General features: G+C 33.4%; 1 protein-coding gene and 1 non-coding gene across 14 annotated transcripts in view; one reads left to right on the forward strand and one right to left on the reverse strand.

Moving 5' to 3' along the window:
* The window catches only part of Rev3l (REV3 like, DNA directed polymerase zeta catalytic subunit), a 172,848-nt gene that overhangs the window by 5,794 nt on the left and 154,555 nt on the right, over positions 1–12,499 (forward strand). For 8 of the 13 annotated variants that reach the window (XM_074076520.1, XM_074076557.1, XM_074076564.1 and 5 more), the window contains exon 1: positions 5,165–5,289. The exons of 4 other annotated variants lie outside the window; for them this stretch is intronic. The gene's annotated coding sequence lies outside the window, so the exon portion shown is untranslated. Of the gene's footprint in view, positions 1–5,158; positions 5,290–12,499 lie in introns of those variants that run through there. One more of the 13 variants, XM_074076550.1, reaches the window with a different exon arrangement.
* Positions 2,858–3,048, reverse strand: LOC141415783 (U2 spliceosomal RNA). The gene has a single exon (XR_012440735.1). It is a non-coding gene; the product is annotated as a U2 spliceosomal RNA (small nuclear RNA).

Below are 12,499 nucleotides of genomic sequence, written 5' to 3' on the forward strand. Positions count from 1 at the left end.
CCTAAACTCCAATTTATTATTCTTCAGAGAAGCCTTCCCCATTGTAGACTCTCAAAGGTACTTCATAGTACTTGGTATAGTTCTTTTGTATATATTGGAGATTAACATCTGTTTTTCTCGATAGATTGTAACCTTTGGAAATGCTGGTTAATGTGTTTCTTTTTGCTTGCCATTATAGAGTTAATGCTTATCACAGTGCTTGAAACTTAAGCATTTATTGCAAGAATTAATCAGTAGATTATATTCATCACAGAGAACAACCCCAGATAGCCAGGAGTCGGGAAATGGTTTGCATAAATTGGGCATATTCCTGTTATACAGTATTACGTGTAACTAAAGTCATGTTTTTGTTTATGTAACAGCATGGGGAGATGCTGTTAGTACATTTTGTGAAAAAAGTTAGTTTACAAAATGGTCACTTAAAAATGAAGAAAAATACATAAAAGTATAAAGGTTTACTCTCACTAGAAGGTGTGTTTTGTGTTGTTCCAATTTTCTACGAGAACATGTATTGATTTATAATTTGTAAAAAACTATCCACATGCAAGTAAGTTAAGGAAAAACCAGTTGTCTAGATATGGTTGAGAAATAAAGCAAAAGAGACATGAGATTCATTACGGTCTCCAAAATAATCAGTCAAAATGCATGTTTATGTGATGATGGTATTGATCGATTATATAAATTCAGTTTAGGAATTTGCAAAAATAATTTTTATATTACCCAAACTAGTAATTTCTGATTTTAATATATCCACTTATGTAAAGTGATTTTAATTTAAAAATTTTTTTTAGGCCAGGTGCATTGGTTCATGCCTGTAATCCCAGCTATTCAGGAGGCAGAGATCAGGAGGATAGCAGTTCAAGGCCAGCCTGGGCAAAAAGTTAGCAAGACCCTAAATCAACAAAATGCTGGTCATGGTGGCACATGCCTGTCATCCCAGCAATGGCTGTCTAGGCCCACCCTGTCAAAAAACACAAGACCCTACCTGAAAAATAATAAAGCAAAAAGGGTTGAGGGAGGGGCGGTGTAGCTCAAATAGTAGAATGCCTGCCTAGCAAGTGCAAGACCCTAACTTTAAGCCCTGGTACCACGAAAGACATTTATTTTTTTTTAAAAGAATGGCATGGTTTTGGCACAAGGCAGCAATGAAAGAGAGTAAAGGCCAGAAACCAACTCAAATATATGTATGAGAACTTAATATATGGAAATGGATACCACTTTTACCTGTCAGTAAGGAAAGAAACAACTTTTTAATAATATTGCCGGGATAGCAATCTACTATTTTGGAAAAATAAAGTTGACTTTCAGAGGAATCAAAAGGTTTAAATGTGAAATACAAAACACAGGATAATTATTTCTGTTGTAATCCAGAAGTGATAAAGGCCTTTCAGAGTATGAAAAACAACTGAAGCTTGATTGCTAAATTTTAGAACAGAAGGTAAAATTCTGTATGTGGAAAAATCATAAAAGTCCAAACTAATAAAAATTATTTGTACACATTTGACAAAGTGTTCCTCCTAAAACATAAACAGGTCTTAGCTAATAATCCAATAGAAAAATGAACAAAGAATTCATACGAAAAGACATACAAAATTTTATCTATAATAAAGGTGTGAATTAAAACTACAGTGTACTATTTGTCACCTGTCAGTAGCAAAGACTGGTTGCATAGTATAACTTGGGGAAAGTGAAGAGAGAGGGTATACTGATACGAATATAAAGGGTTCATGCTCTATGAAAAACAACTTGGAAATTTTTCAAAATTAAAAGTGTGCACTTATTTTAAACTAATAATTGCATTCTAGGTTTTTTTTATTCCATAGAAGATTTTGTATATGTGTCAAATAAATGTATGAGACTATTTGTGGCAGCATTATTTGTCTTTGGAAACAACCTAAACATAAATCAGTAAGGAAATGGTTAAGTAAATTACTGTATGCATATTCAATGAAATACTAGACAATGAGGCAACACTATGTTGTACTCTGCTGTGCCATGTCTAAGACATAAGAGAAGAAAAGCAAGACGATCATCTCCAGTATGCTGCTGTTTGTGTGGTTTAGTTAGAGATCAGAATGTAAAGCATATGTACAGTCGTTGCTGGGTGATATGTAAGAGTTTGGTAATGGTGATTGCCTCCAGTGAGTAGAACTGGTATACCTAGAGGACAAAAGTAGACTTTTATTTAAATATAGCTAACCAAATAGTCTTTGGTAATTTTTCAATATATTTTTTTAATCTTATAATGTCTGTTCCAAGTGAGTATTTTTAAATTATGTTGTGCTCACAGGAATTGATAGAGAAAAACAAAAATAAGTGACTATAATAGTTGTTGTAAACAGTTTTTGCAAAATGATTACTGCAAATACTGTGTTTATTTTTAGGTTTTGCTAGCAGTCTTCTAATTCAGTGCTTTGGGTGGATGTTACATGGCTCATTGGAGGGCACCTCTAATGGCATGGCGGCTGAAGGGAAGTTTCTTTTGGGTTCCTATAAACAACGTGATGAATGATAACCAGCAGTCAGTGCTCCTTTTTATATTTTAAGTCCATTAAAGGAGGTGCTTTACTAATTGAAATTGACTTCAGCAGCCAGCCACAGGGAGTGCAGCTGCCTCTTGTGGAAAGGGATTGTGGAGTTGCTGTTCTACCTTGTATTCAGGGTGCCTGAGGAGTGTGCCATCCAGTGCAAGGTGCACCTTTTTCATGAGGACTGGGAAGCAGAGAAGGTATCCTGGGTGGGGATGGGGTGGGTGCAGGCAGCTCTAGGCCTGAATCTCTGTCACATCTAGTGGATGTGATCACATGCTTGCCATGTGTGGTGTGTTTTTTTTTTTTTCTTTTTAAAATTTTTTTCTTTTTGGTGCACCGTTCCTGGAGGTACTGCAATACCAGGTCGATGCGTGGAGTGGACGGAGCAAGCCCCTATTCCATCTCCCTGTTCCAAGAATCCATTTAATATATTGTCCTCGGATAGGGGACGTATCAGATATTAAACTGATAAGAACAGATACTACACTTGATCTTAGCCAAAAGGCCGAGAAGCGATGTGTGTGGTGCTTAATGTGCCATTTTAGCTTACTGCAAGATAACTGCCTAACTGCATGTATGTTCCTTTAAGAAAAAAATCATTTTGAAGTGTTGTTGTTGATGTGAAAAGGTTTGGGCTTAAAATTTATTTCAGCCTTACATTTGTCAAAGAATATCTATCTCAGTACTTTAAATCTTAACTTTTCTTCTTTAATGATATGAGGAAAATATGATTTCTTTTTATTTTTTTTGCCAAGTATCAGGTAGATGTCTCCAAATGTCTTCCTGTTGTCCAATATACTAAATAAGTATTAGTTACAATGTGAAAGTGGTTTGGAAATACCATTCTAGTCACATTCTCTCATTTTATCTAGAGAAAACCAAATTCTAGATAGGCAGGCCTCAGGGATTTGTCCATGTTCAGTGGTCTTGACTCAACTTTCACTGCCTCACACTGACCTTCCCACCCCCAGAACTTGAGGGAATATTGGAAAAATACATTGATGATGATTGAAAGGCAAAAGTGCAGAACATTAGAGGAATTATTAAAAGAACTGCACATAAATAGTTTAGAAACCTTTAAAAAGGCTGTTGTGTCTAGTAGTGGTTATAATCTTAGAGGTTATGGTAAAATTTTTTTGCATGACTGTAGCTGTGTTCTTTAAGAATAATAAATAAAGCTTAGCTATAGTAAGAATTTAGACAGATATAAGCAAGCAAAAATTGATACTAAAATTGTACTTAGTCTTTCAAAAAAAAAAAAAGAATATTAGACCTTTCAGGTTCCTGTGGTGCTATAATTATTTATTTTGTTTTGGTTTTTTTTTTTTTTTTTTTTTTGGTTTTGCAGTACTGGAACCAGGGCCTTATACATGCTAGGGAAGCACTCTACCACTTAAGCCGTGCCCCAAGCCCTTTAAGCTTTTTCAGTTTGTTATTGAGATAGGGTCTCCCTAACTGTACTGGGGCTTGGCTTCAAACCTCAATCTTCCTGCCTCTGCTGGGATTATAGGTGTGTATCACTATATCACTATTCCTGGCTTTATAATTAAGTTTTCCTCATCTTGCTTTTGATAGGATTAGAATTCTTTCAGTTAAAAATAATGCAGTTGAAAAACAAATGAGGCTTGAATAGGTTGGATTTAACTAGGATAATTGCCAATGGCCCTACATATTTCAAAGAAATACTTAAAAACTTACTGAGTAAGATACGGGATATGCTGTGGAATATGTCACTTTGGTATCTAGTTGCTATTTTAACACCAGGTGATACTAATTAATAGAGGAAATAATAAGAGTTAAGTCATAGTGAATTTTGTATGGGATTATGTTAACTTGTAATTTCTATGTAAATATAAAGAAGACAGGAATTAGGCAATTAGAAAGCAGTCCACTATCCAAATGTGATGTGGATGCATTTTTGAGAACAAAAAATTATACTAAGAATTGTCATTAAGAGATGACAATCTCTTAAACTTTTGGTGATTTTTTTTCCCCATTCTTTCATGTTTTCTACATGATCTTCTGTGTTTCTTCTAGTTATCTGTAGGTTTCTAAATATTTAATTTTTTAAATGAAAACTTCTTTGTTGCTTAATTAGTATTGGCAAATTGAACTGTTTTCTGCAGCAGAAATTGAATGTATGCCTATCAAAGTGCATTCTGAGAAAATGATTAGTAATTGTCAATGGAAAATTTACGTATATATATAGTTTGCCAGTTCTGTTTTCTTTTTAAGTGATAGTCTTGGGAAATACTAAGAATTCGAGGGTAATTATTTAATGTCCTTTGGGTTTAGAGAGCAGTACTATATAAATAATTCAAATAAAAGAAAGTGTTACCTCATAAATGCTTTGTCTAAAATATAACAGTTTATAAAAGTTTTCTATTCTTCTTCCATTTCTTGTAATCTCCAAAGAAGTATAACAGGAATTAAATATATTATTTTGCATATACATTTATTTAAACTTCAAAGTAATTTATATATTAAATTAGGTTTTGTTTGAGATGTGAAATGAAAGACTTTGTAAGTAAGAATACATGTTAATATGGGAAAGAATGTGAAGTTAAAACATGTTGGCATACTCCTAGTTTCTCAGAACAAGAAAATGACTAATCTAAATTTCATTTCAGAATAAAAACCAAGACAAGCCACATAAAAGCAACCTAAAAATTAAACTGTCATCATATTATTTGTTTTAAAACTATGGAATAATATATCTGAGGAAGATTACTCTCAAAATTGTTTTTCTCAATTTCAAGTAAGTAATTTATTTTGGTTAATATATTGGGGGTGAAGGGGGTGGGGTGATCCTTGGCATTGAAGTTGGTAAATCTTACTCATCCTTAAAGTAACAACTCAAATATTCACCTCTTTAAAGCCTCTGTGAGTCCTTTACCAGCTCCCAAAAGAGTATCTCTTTGGTTTTCTAAGTTCTAGCCCCTTCCACATCACTATTAAAGAACTGACTTTCATTGAGTATTGTGTGTCTATAAGAATAGTCACAAGACCCTACCCTCATGTATCCCTCCTCCATCTCACTGCCTTCTATGTTGAGAGACCCTTAGCAAGTTATTTTACTACTATGTGCCTTCATTTCCTTTTCTATAAAATGAATTTTAATGATTTGTCCTCACAGGATTATTATTATCGAAAGATTGAATAAATAACCATCAAACGTCTGGCATATATAGTAGCATATGTACTAATTGTTCTTTAGAATGTTTGAAATGAATGGAAAAGAAAAACGGAGTTTTTGTTGCATTTATATATTTCTCACTTTAGTGCAAACTAAAACCATTGCACATTGTAGGGAAGGCTTTGTACAGTTGGTCAGTGGCTAATGGCTGTAAGCTATATAATTGCCTGTTTAAAATACTTTAAAAAAATCATTTGGCTTTTATAAGTACCCCATCTAGGCCTGATTTTTTGAGGTATTGATGTATAGACAGAGAAATGTGCAGGTGTTGCCTTGAAAAGGAGCAGTTGTTAAGTCATTGATCAAGAAATAACTATGGTTCTTCAGTGCTGTAGATTAGGTTAAATGTATTAATGTATTTTATTTGAAATGTGCCTGTTTCTTCAAAGCTATCAGTAGTGTTTTTTGTTGCTTATTAAAAAAAATTTTAATGGTAGAACATGTTGAAAATGTGTATGTCAGATGTCATCATAAAGGTGATATCTCAACAGAGATTCATTGCTCTCTGCTTGTTTTCTACCTTTTGTGAATTTATTGTATGCATAAAAAAATGAAACCTTTGTTTTTTAAACCTATTTAGAATTGCAGAATATAGACCAGATGACTCATTTTTGCCTAGCTATTCAATTATCCTCACCACATATTTTCTACATACAGGTTTTGTTTTTTTCTAATAACATTATCTTTTAATCTTAATTTTTTAATAAAGTCAAAGATTTTCTATATATAGGTTTTTTTTAATAACATCTTTTAACTTAATTTTTTTATAAAGTCGAAGAGATTTTCAAATTAATTTTGATGTATTATCATCATCTTGATTGATTATGCTTAAGGTTTTTAAAATAGAAACCACTTATTAAATATCTTCATTTTATAACATGTTACTAATAGGTGGTGGACCATTTATTGAAACCTTACTATGTACCATGTTTGAAGTGATTTAATCTTCAAAACAACTCTATAAAGTAGGTACTATTATCCCCATTATACACTTGAGGAAATGAGTCATGGAGAAGTTAATTAACTTTTGCCTAAGTTGTATAGCATTATGTTTACCTCCTAGCATGTGACAGTTAAATCAGAGAACATATATTAGGCTATTACTAATCTAAGCAGAAGAAGCAGAGAAGCCTAATCTGAGATGTGTGTCTCCTAACACCTTCAGAATACAAAAGTAGCCTTTATTGAGATGTGACAATGACCATAAATATATTCTCTTTTTTTGTGTGTGATTGTACCCTTGTTCTATGTACCCATTTTTTTCCTAGGCAATATAAATATCTCTTTTCAAATTCATGTGCTCATTTGTACTGTTATTTTATGTATATGTGTGTATTAGTAGCTCTTTAATATCAATCTAATAGAATATATTTTTGTAAGTTTATTATAATTAAGCAAATAGTATATGAAGATACAGTCAGCCCTTCATTTCTTCAGGTTCTATATCCAAAGATTCAACCAACTTCAGATGGAAAGTGTTTGGGGGAAAAAAAAATTACATCTCTGCTAAATATGTAGGCTTATTTTTTTCTTGTCACTGTTCCTTAAACAATAGAGCATAACAACTATTTACCTAGCATTTAACTATATTAGTTATTATAACTAACCCAGAGATGATTTCAAGTGTATGGGAGGATGTGTGTAGGATATATGCAAATGCTATGCTGTTTTATATAAGGGATTTGATCATCTGTCAGGGGAACCTGGAATCATTCCCTGTATTCTCATTGTAAATCTTAAAAACCAAAACAAGTAAAGAAAAAATTTTCTTTGACTACTAGTCTTATTCCCTCCCCACTTTTATCAGCGTTTGCTGTATAACAAACCTCCCCAAAACTAAGTGCTATAAAGTAGTAGCCATTTGTTAGCCTATGATTCTGGGCTTGACTCAGTTAAGCATGCCAGTTACTGCTTCTCTCTGGGCTTGTTTACATGCTGGATCTAGCCGATAGGTTACCTGGGAGGTGATTAGTCTAGGATATTTTTACTTGTAGATGTGGGATTTAGTGCTGGTTTTTGGCTAGGGTGATGGAGGACCAGGGACCATGTGTCTCTCTCCAGCAGGATAGCCATGGCTGTGTCACCTGGAGGCAGTACTTGGGTTTACAGAATCAGCACGTAAAGGCAAGCCCCATATATTTCCTATTGTTCATGGGCCAAAGCAGGTTATCTGGCCAAACCCTGAGTTGGTATGAGAAGGGTTTCCTAGTGGTATGTGGCTAATCATGGGACCATTACTACAGTAATATGCTGCTGACTGAATTTTCAGGATACATTTGCCAGTGTGACATTACCCCTCTGTTGTTTTGATTTTATGATGCTGGATACTGAAGCCAGTGCATGCTAGGCAAGTGTTCTACTACTGAGCTATACCCCTAGCAGTGTTTATGTAAATAATATATTCGATGATTCAGATAAATTAATTCCTTTTTTGTTGCATTTCTCATCATCCTTCTGGTCCTGTTCACCCAACAAATATTTATAGAGCATGCATTAAGTACACAATAAGGTATCACAAGGTGAGCAAAACTATTGTGTTTATCATCCAAGTTTTTTAAAGCTGCCTACCTGTCTCTGCTTCATTGTGTGAACAGAATTCTACATACAAAAGCTGGTAACTAAAACAGCTATTTGAAAATGACCAAAGCTCACACCAGTCTGAATATATTTTGTGTGCTAGATTTAAAAAAAAAAAAACTTATAAGGAATTCTTAAAATGTTAAAAATTGTAACACAGAAGTTGTTCTAATCTGTATTCCCACCAGAAATATAAAGCTTTTCCCATGTGTTCAAAATTATGTTCTCAAATGTTTTGATCATAACCAATATAATGGGTAAAAACATAGATCTCAGTGTAGGTTGGGTTTTTTTTTTTTTTTTTTTGGGTGGTACTGGGGCTTGAACTCAGGGCCTACACCTTGAGCCACTCCATCAGCCGTTTTTTGTGAAGGGTTTTTTGAGATAGGGTCTTGTGAACTATTTGCCTGGGCTGGCTTCAAACGGAGATCCTTCTGATCTCTGCCTCATGGGTAGCTAGGATTACAGACATGAGCCACTGGTGCCTGGCGTCAGTATAGTTTTAATTTGTATTTCTTTCAGTATGCTTGAGAGGCGTTTATATTTCTTTTTTTAATGCACTATCTGTTTATCTTTTACCCATTTTCCTGTTGAGAGTCTTGATCTTTGCTTATTGATTCTGAAGTGTTCATATATTGAGAAAATTGTTCTCTACCTATGAATTGTTGCAAATTTTTCCTAGTTTGTTTTTATGGAAAATACTTTTTATTTAGTGTTTTTTCATTTTGTAAAATAAATGTGTGTTTTAACTGAAGCTTTTTAATCACATTTAGATGAAGTTATATTTTAATACTAGGGGCCAGGCACTGTGCTCACACTTACAATCCCTGCTATGTGGAGGCACACAATAGGAGGATTTGCCGTCTGAGGCCAGCCCAGGCAGAAAGCACAGTACCCTATCTGAAAAATAACTAAAAAGCAAAAATGGCTAGGGGCCATTGTACTGCTCCCCAAAATAAATAAATAAATGAAAACTAAGTACTGGGCATGGGAATGAAAGCGAAAGACCCTGGTGTCATTGCATCCTATTTAGACAGCATAGCTTTTAAAATTTTTATGAATTAAAATGAAGTTTCAAAAGAATCTTATCTTTGACTTATGTTTTTCCTCTTCTAGGTGTGTTTCTGCCATGAGGCCACTCCTTTTGACAGTGTAGTTCATTAAGTGGGATTATCCTTTAGAAAGCTATTTTTGAATGACCAGATTGTTTAGGATGTGTGGAAATACTTTGTATCAATTAGACTAAATAGTTAATAGTACTGCTTTGATTCTTGTCTATTTCACTTTTATTCCTAAGTGTTTAACACCTACATATATATAAGTAGTAGTGGTTCAAACAATACTCTAGTGTATATATATATATAGTCCTTTATCTTTTCAATCAGCCTTTACCTAATCAACCACATGGGTTTATTAGAGTGGCTAGGTTTTCAGCTGATCACTTAAAAAAAAAAAAAGAGAAATAAAATACAGCCATTTTTGAGAAAGCAATAATTCTACCCACCATCCAAACAATGTCTTGTATTTTTATAAGGTTGTAGGGAGCCAAGAGGATGGTAGAGGCCTATTTCACCTCCTATCTGCACCTGACGTTATGAAATACTTGACTTTTCTCTCTTGACTTTTATATAAAAAGAGATTCAAAACTGCAAGACTGGACAAATTCCCATGTTTTGAGTAATTTAATGTAGTTTTAAACATTTTTAAAGTTGTCCAAACTGTCTCTGTTTGTAATTTTACCCAGTAACATTAAAAAACCAAACCAAACAAATTCTTAAGTGATACGGTAAGGCATGGTTGAAAGCCAGATTTTGCTATGCTTTACATAGTTTTTAATTTTACAGTTGTTGAGATATTCTTTAGGGTGTGTTATATCAATAATATCTTTATAAATATTTAACTGAAATTTGAACAGATGTTTTCTATTTATTTGATACCAAATAATATTCTTAATTCCTTGATTAATCCTTTTAAAAACAAACAAACAAAAAATTTGTGCTGGGGACTGATGGCCCACACCTGTAATCCTAGAGAGAGCCTGTTTTGAAAAAACCCAACACAAAAAAGGGCAGGTGGAGTGGCTCAAGTGGTTCAGTGCCTGCTTTAGCAAATGTGAGAGGGCCTGAGTTAAGACCCCAGTACCACCAAAAAAACCCCACAAAAAACCAACCAAACAAAAACATTTCTCAGGTTGTAACATACCTTATAAATGTGTACATTTAATACAGTAATTTTTGGTCCTGAAAACCTGACATTAAACCAATGGGATATCTTACAACAGAATACTTCTTAATATGTTAATATGACATTTCTTAATTTGTTTTTAAACTCTTTATACTTAATTTTTTTATCTAATCTGTCATGGAATGAGCTTGTTACCCAATTCTATTTTATTCTTCCTTTTTGCCTTGTATTTCTAATTGTTTTATCTTTGTATAGTTGATGTTGTGTTATTTGGCACATAAAAGCTTCATGACCGATAGGCCTTTTACAGCAGTGCTTCAAACTATTTGTGGTGAAGTATCAATTTTTATTTTTATGGTACTTGAAAATACATTAAAGTGAATTACTAGAAAAAGGAAACATGAGATAAAAAATGACGAGTAAAATATATGTTCCATTAAAAAATTACTGTATTTAACTGTTATAGGCTTGTCCTGTTAGATCACTATAAGTTTCTAAGTGCTAATTTTTGATTTTTTTTTTCCTGGCAGATTTATAACAACTAGATCATTAGACCACATTTGAGTAGCATTGTAGATATCAAATGCTTTAATTAATTTCCACTTGAATTTTTATTGTCCCATGTCAAAATTTTTTTTCATGTTTCATTTTAGACTGTTTTCATGATGTATGCTATAAATCATTGCCTATCATTATGTTTAGTCCTTATATGCAGCTTCATTTTTTAAAGGCTCATCTTAAGATCCTTTCTACTTTTATTTATTTATTTATTTTTTGGTGATACTGAAGCTTGAACCCAGGGCCTCACTCACGCTAGGCAGATGCCACCAGCCCTGAACATCTCTTCAGAGAGAAATTTTAACCAATAAAAAAATTTGTCATAATTGATGTTTTATTTTTTTGTAATTTTATTCTTTTAAAATAATCTTATTTCCTCTTTAGTTTTGGGCTTTTTCTTTTTGAAAAGCACAGTTACAAAATCATTTTTAAAAGCATATGCACTGAAATCTAATTATAAAATTAAGAATATAAAATATTATTTTCTTTTATGTAATATAGGTTTAGTATCTCTTATCCAAAATGCTTGGGACCAGAAATGTTTCAGATTTTTTTTTAAAGATTTAGGAATGTTTGCACGTACATAATGAGATATCTTCAGGCTGGACTTCATTAAGTTCGTTAATGTTTCATGTACACCTTAAATACAAAGCCTGAAGAAAACCTGATAGAATATTTTCAGTGTTCCTGTGTTTTGACTGTGACCCATCATTATGAGGTTAGGTGTGGAATTTTCTACTTGTGTTTTGTCCGCATCCCAAAAGTTTTGAATTTTGGAAAATTTCGATTTCAGATTTTTAGAAAAGGTATATTCAACCCTTACAAGAAATTTAGCTTACTTTAGCTTTTTGGCACTCCCAGCTTCCCACTCTATTCTGTAATACTGCTTTTAAATGTTGAATGTTTTAAACTGTATATTCTCCTTAAAAAAATTAGTTTATGTATCAAATTAAAGTAAAACAGGGCTGGGTGTGGAGGCACAGAATTTGTAATCTAGCTACTCCAGACGTGGAGATGAGGCTGGCCCAGGCAAAAGCATGAGCCTATATCTGAAAAACAAACGAAAAATCGAAAGGGCTGGAGGGATTGCTTGAGTGGTAAATCGTTTGCCCCCTAGCATTGGAACAAAACATTAAAACAATTTGGACTCTACTCATTAATTTGATATGATGCATCACCACTAATCTGTACCATAGTATTTATACCCATCCTTTGAGATCCCTTTTCTCTTCCTTCCTCCTTTCTCCCTCCCATCTTCCTTCCCACCATCCCTTCCTCCATTCCTCCCTTCTTTTCTTTCTTCCTTCCTTCCTTTGTTTTTTTCTGTATAGTCCAGATTGGTCTTAAACTCTCAATCTTCCTGCCTGTACCTCCTGAGTGCGGGGATTACAGGTGTTTACCACCATGCCAAGCTTGAATTTTATTTTTGATTAATTATTTTAATTCCCTCAAA

Source organism: Castor canadensis, chromosome 1, assembly GCF_047511655.1.
Source record: "Castor canadensis chromosome 1, mCasCan1.hap1v2, whole genome shotgun sequence".
Classification (NCBI taxonomy): domain Eukaryota; kingdom Metazoa; phylum Chordata; class Mammalia; order Rodentia; family Castoridae; genus Castor; species Castor canadensis.